Here is a 6,092-nt window from a genome sequence, read left to right as displayed (position 1 = left end):
TAAGCAGGACAGTGTAAAAACAGGAGTTAGGTAAGCTTAGACCTAAAAATTTAGGACCATTTTTCACAACAGAAATTCTTTTTGGAGAAAAAGTGAATTGACACATCCAAACTAAACTTCCAGTACCTTTGGTAATATCAATGTCTTAGTTCAAAACATACATTTTTACTGTTAAAATTTTATTCCTTTTATGCAGTCCCTATAGTGACATATGTTTGCTTTTATTTTAATATGATAGAGGAACTTCAAGTTCGTTTGTTAATCTACTTTAATACATTATTAATTTCTTTGTAGTAATGCACAGATTCCATATTAATGTAACTATTGTCATTACTAGTTTTACTAAACTAGTTTAAATGTGGTTTGCTTTTATATATTAAATGGGCAAATATTTCCAAGGTAGAAAAATGCCATTTAGAAAAAGGCCCGGCAAGGGAAGTGTTAATTTTTGTGTCATTTGTGACAGAGATTATTTATTAATGCTGATCAAATCTATGAGTTCTTCACTAAAAGCATTAGACAGCGGTTCTCAACCTGTGGGTCGAGACCCCTTTGGTGCTCAAATGACTCTTTCACAGGCATCGCCTAAGACCATCCTGAATATCAGATATTTACATTACGATTTATAACAGTAGCAACATTACAGGTATGAAGTAGCAACGAGAATAATTTTATGGTTGGGTCACAACATGAGGAACTGTATTTAAAGGGCCAGAAGGTTGAGAACCACTGCATTAGAAGAAGTATATAAATTATCATGTGTTTCTGCCTAGTCACATTATAATTTTCTTTTTAGCTCCTGTTTTCAAGACTTTGAGTTCCAAGTTAAACTTACTGTATTTAAATTTCAGCTGTAACACCTAGTAGCAATGTGGCCTTAAATTGAATTTCTTAATATCTCTATGCCTCTGTTTCCTAATCAGTAAAGTATCTACTTCAAATAGTTCTTATGAAGTTTAAATGGGATATTAGATGTAAACTAATTAGAAGAGTGCCTGGCACATAACATGCACACAAAAAATGTTGGATATTATTAGTTTAGCAATAAAAGGACCCAGTTGTCCTGTAATGGTATTAAATATTTTTCACAATTTTCTCATGGCATTATAATACAATTTATGGAGCCATAGCATAATGAAACTTGACTAAACTCCATGGCTTACTTAGATTTTTCCCCAAATTGTATTTAAAATTTTACACCTTGTTGTTGCTGCTGCCATATTACTGAGTATCCATAAAATGTTCCTCAGTTTTATATCCCACTATTATCCATTTATAAATGCTGTCTTACCTTGGAGATCTTGCAAGTTCAGTTCCAGACCACTGCAATAGTAAAGTAAATATCACAATAAAGCAGGTCCCAGGAATTTTTCAGTTTCCCAGTGCATATAGAAGTTACATTTCCACTAGATTGTAGTCTATTAAGTGTGAAATAGCATTATGTCTAAGAAAGTACGTACCTTTATTAAAAAAGCCTTATTGCTACTGCTGCCTGACTAGGGTAGTGGTTGCTGAAGGTTGTGATGGCTCCGGCCATTTCTTTAAATAAAACAATGAATTCTGCTGCATCTATTGACTCCTCCTTTCACAAAGGATTTCTCTGTAGGATGTGATCCTGTTTGATAGCATTTTACTCATAGTAAAAACTGCTTTCAAAATTGGAGTCAGTCTTTCCAAACCCTGCCACTGCTTTATCAACTAAGTTTATACAATATCTTAAAACCTTTGTTGTCATTGCAACAATTCCTACATCTTCATCAAGAGTATATTCCATCTCAAGAAACCACTTTTTATTTCATTCACAAGAAGCAACTCCTATTCTGTTCAAGTTCTAAGACTACTGCAATTCAGTCACATCTTCATGCTCCACTTCTAATTATAGTTCTCTTGCTATTTCTACTGTTGTATTTACTTTCTCCACTGAAGTCTTGAGTTCCTCAAAGTCTTGAGGTTTAGAATCAACTTCTTCCTAACTCCTGTTAAAGTTGATATTTTGACCTTTTCCCATGAATCAGGTACTTAATGGCATTTGGAATGATGAGTCCTTTCCAGTAAGTTTTCAATTTACTTTGCTCAGCTCACCAGAGGAATCACTATTTATGGAAGCCCCACCATTATGAAAGGCATTTCTTAAATAATAAGACTTAAAAGCTGGAATTACTCCTTGATCCATTGGCTGTACAGTAGATGCAGAGTTAGCAGGCATGAAAAGAATATTACTAATCTCACTAGAGGCCCAGTGCAGGAATTTGTGAATGGGTGGGGTCCAGCCGGCCCACCGTGATTGGGGCCAATCAGGGCCAGGCCGGCCAGGGGAGTGCCACGAAAGGTTGGCCTGCTGGTGCCACCCTCGATCTGGGTGGGGATGAGCTGATCTGGGGCAGGTGTGGCCAGGTAAAGGGGCTGTGGGCAGTTGGCCAGCCGGCTCTGCTCCCAATTGAAGTGGAGGGGCCAATCGGGGCCGCAGTGCACATCAAAGCAACCAGTCATTCTGGTCGTTCTGGTCATCCAGCATTCTGGTCACTTGTCTTTTATATGTATAGATTGCACATCTCAATCAGAGCTCTTGGGTGACCAGGTGCATTGTCAAGGAGCAATGATATTTTGAATGTTTCTAAGCTATAGGTCACAACAGTGGATTTAAAATATTCAGTGAACCATGTGCTGTTACCTAGGCTTGGTTGTTCCATTTATAGGGCACAGGCAGAGTAGATTTGGCATGATTCATAAGGGCCCTGAGATTTTCAGAATGGTAAATGAGTATTGGCTTTGAGTTAAAGTCACCAGCTGTCCTAGCATCTAACCCAAAAGGCAGCTTGTCCTTTGAAACTTGGAAGCCAGGCATTGACTTCTCTAGTTATGACAGTCCTAATTGGCATCATCTTGCATTATAAGGCTGCTTCATCTACTAGCACATTAAAAATCTGTTGTTTAGTTTATTATTACCTTAGCTCTTTAATTATTATAGCTAGATCTTCTGGATAACTTGCTGAAGCTCCTGTTGCCAGTGGATGTGGGGATCTTGCAGTGTCAGGAGAAAAAGCATTTTCAGGGACCCCCAAGGGAGGATGAGGTCTGGTGGTCATATTTATTTGTGATGCAAAATCCAAAGGATGCCCCTCTGATGTCCCATCTCCATCTGTCCCACCATGGAAAATCAGGGTCAGAAATAGAGCAAATGTCCAGAGATCCTGTGCCATATTAAAGCTTAGTTTAGTCCCGCATTTGGCAAGCTTAGCTTGTGTTCCTGGCTGCAACCTGTTGCTTTGCTGCTGTACCCAGGCTCCTCCTAGAGTCAGCCTTCGGCTGCTAAGGCCACCTGACTACTGTGGAGAGACCAGGAAAGCACAGGAAGCAAGTGTTGAAAGGGAGAGTTTCTTTGTCGCCCTGGGGTTTTAAGCAGGAGCTTTTTCAAAATAATCAACTTTCCAAGTTATTGTGGGTTGGCACTGGCTCCACACCTAGCCAATCCAGGTTAGGCTGATAGGCCTCTATGGTCAAGAACTGTTCCCGGCACCGTTTTGACTTTATTGCACATGTGCTCACCTTCCCCTTTGTTCTATCCGTTCCCTCCTGTGATGTGCTGGGAACAGGCCCGTGGTTCCCTGTGGGACAGGGTGAAGCTGTAGCTTCCTGGTGTAGCAAACAGGCTTCTGCTCCCTAGCTGACCAGGCTTAACAATATCCAACTCCCCCTTTGCTTCCTTTCTCATCAAGAATTAGCTAAGTACACTAATACATATACCATGTATATCTCTCTTTTCCCCTACCTCTTCTAAATATTTTCAAGGGAAATAAAATGTTGAAGTAATTAAGCATTTTTGAGAAGTGATTTTATAATTCATTATTTTCTTCCCAAACTGTAGTTTGTTAGCATGTATAGAGCAGTTCACTGATGAATGAAATATTCCCCACCGGTATCTATGTCTATTTGTGTAAAAGCAGCAGTGCTTGCCATTTTTCTTTCTCTTGGGGTATAAATGAATATTTTATGAATTCTATAGTGTGAAGTACAAAATATTTAATTATCATATTTAGTAATATTCTAAGGGATAAAGTTAAACCTGACTAAATTCTGACATGACAACAAACTAATTTACATTTAAAATTGAATCTCTGTATATATGTTAAAAGAGGATATACCAAATGCACATGGTTTTTATTGCTATTTAGTTTTTTATTCTAATTAGTGAACTTTATATTTTAGAGGAGTTTTAGGTTCACAACAAAACTATGCAGAAAGTACAAAGAGTTTCCATATACCCCATGTTCACACACATGCACATGATTGACATGCTGTACCAGAATGGGACCTTTGTTACAATCAATAAACCTACAGCCTGGCATGTGTGTCTCAGTGGTTGTGTGTTGATCTATGAATCCCAAGGTCACAGTTCAATTCCAGATCAGGGGTCAGGGCACATGCCTGGGTTGCAGTTGTGGGCTCGGTCTTCAGTGGGCGGGCATGCAGGAGGCAGCCAGTTGATCCATGATTCTCTTTCATCATTGATGTTTCTATCTCTCTCTCCCTCTCTTTCTGAAGTCAATAAAAATATTTTTAAAAGATATTAACCTCTAAATCTCATGTACTATTTAAAACTCAAAATATCCTCTTTAATTAAATATCCTCTTTAATTAAATTTAATTAAACAAAAACCCTACAATTTAATGTCTTAAAACATAAATGGGTTATCATTTCAAAGATTATGCGAGTTGGAAAGATGGGTCTTCTGTTGGTTTCACCTGAGTTCATTCATGGGCTGAATTTAGCTGCAGGCTGTCTGGACTAGAGAGTCTAATATGACCATTCTCCCGAATCTCCCAGTTGTGCCTGGCTGTCACTTGGGCAGCTCACTTCTTTCACATGGCCACTCATACCCCAGTAGTTTCCACCAGTTTCCTTACACGGCATTCTCAAAACAGCATTTCAGGAGAGCAAAGGCAAAAGCCCAAGCTTCAGCTCGAGAGCTCCCAGAGCATCGCATCTATATTCCTTTAATCAAAACAAGTTTCAGGGCTAGTCTTCGTTAGTTATGAAAGAGACTCCCATAGTTAGTGAGAGGAACTACAGATGATTCGTGGCCATATTTAATCTACCTCATTATCATTTTCCTAATATCTTATAGTGACCTTTGAAAATAATCTTGTAAAAAAATAGGACAAAGTTTTCAGAGATTTGGCTAGAAAAAACCATACATTGTCAAGTCGGTAAACCATTTGCTGACTGTAAGCTTCCTAACTTATGATTCTTACATTCACATTTATATCTTTCCTGTTTAGTATATTTCCTGAGACAGAATATGCCCTCAAAAGCACTTATTTTTGAATAACTGATTGAACCATAAAATTATTTACATAGAAGTGATGCAATATCTAAAGAGCAAATGTTGTAACTTTATCTATACTTCTCAGACCAAAGGGATTCCAACAGGCTTACTGTTCTAATTCATCCCAGAACAGTAATAAGTAAAAGTACTAACTGTATTCAACAGGTTTTATAAATTCAATAAAGTATTATTTTAGTTGTTTAGTGAGTTACTTCAAATAAGAAGCCCTCAATCTAGTCATCATTCTCAAGGTGAACAAATGATTGTGTACATTGGGTAACATCACAGAATATGCTTCTTAAATAAAAGACCTCATTTAATCTAAGAAGCCATAAAAATAACAAATATACTAGGATCATAAAAAATAATAAAGTATTGTATATGTTCATTTTAACATTCAAAAGACAAGATAATACTTTTTTAACTTTGTGTTTTTTTAAGCATTAATGATAATGACAACAGTGGCTAGCACTGCATAGAGGAATAAACCAGATAATTTATGTAAAGATCTAATCAGAGTGGCTAGAATATAAGTAGACAGTAATTTTTACCTGATTTTTTATTATTGTTATTATTGCTATATTTGTATTATTAGCTCTTACTTTAAAAGCAATTGATAAATTCTATTCTCTCTAAGGTGATAACCAGATAGAGGAATCTCTAAATCATAAAAAATTTAAAATAGCCGAAACCGGTTTGGCTCAGTGGATAGAGCATCGGCCTGCGGACTGAAAGGTCCCAGGTTCGATTCCGGTCAAGGGCATGT

The sequence above is a fragment of the Myotis davidii genome, unplaced genomic scaffold (assembly GCF_000327345.1).
Source record: "Myotis davidii unplaced genomic scaffold, ASM32734v1 scaffold202, whole genome shotgun sequence".
Taxonomy (NCBI): domain Eukaryota; kingdom Metazoa; phylum Chordata; class Mammalia; order Chiroptera; family Vespertilionidae; genus Myotis; species Myotis davidii.
Note: the sequence above shows the minus strand (reverse complement) of the source record.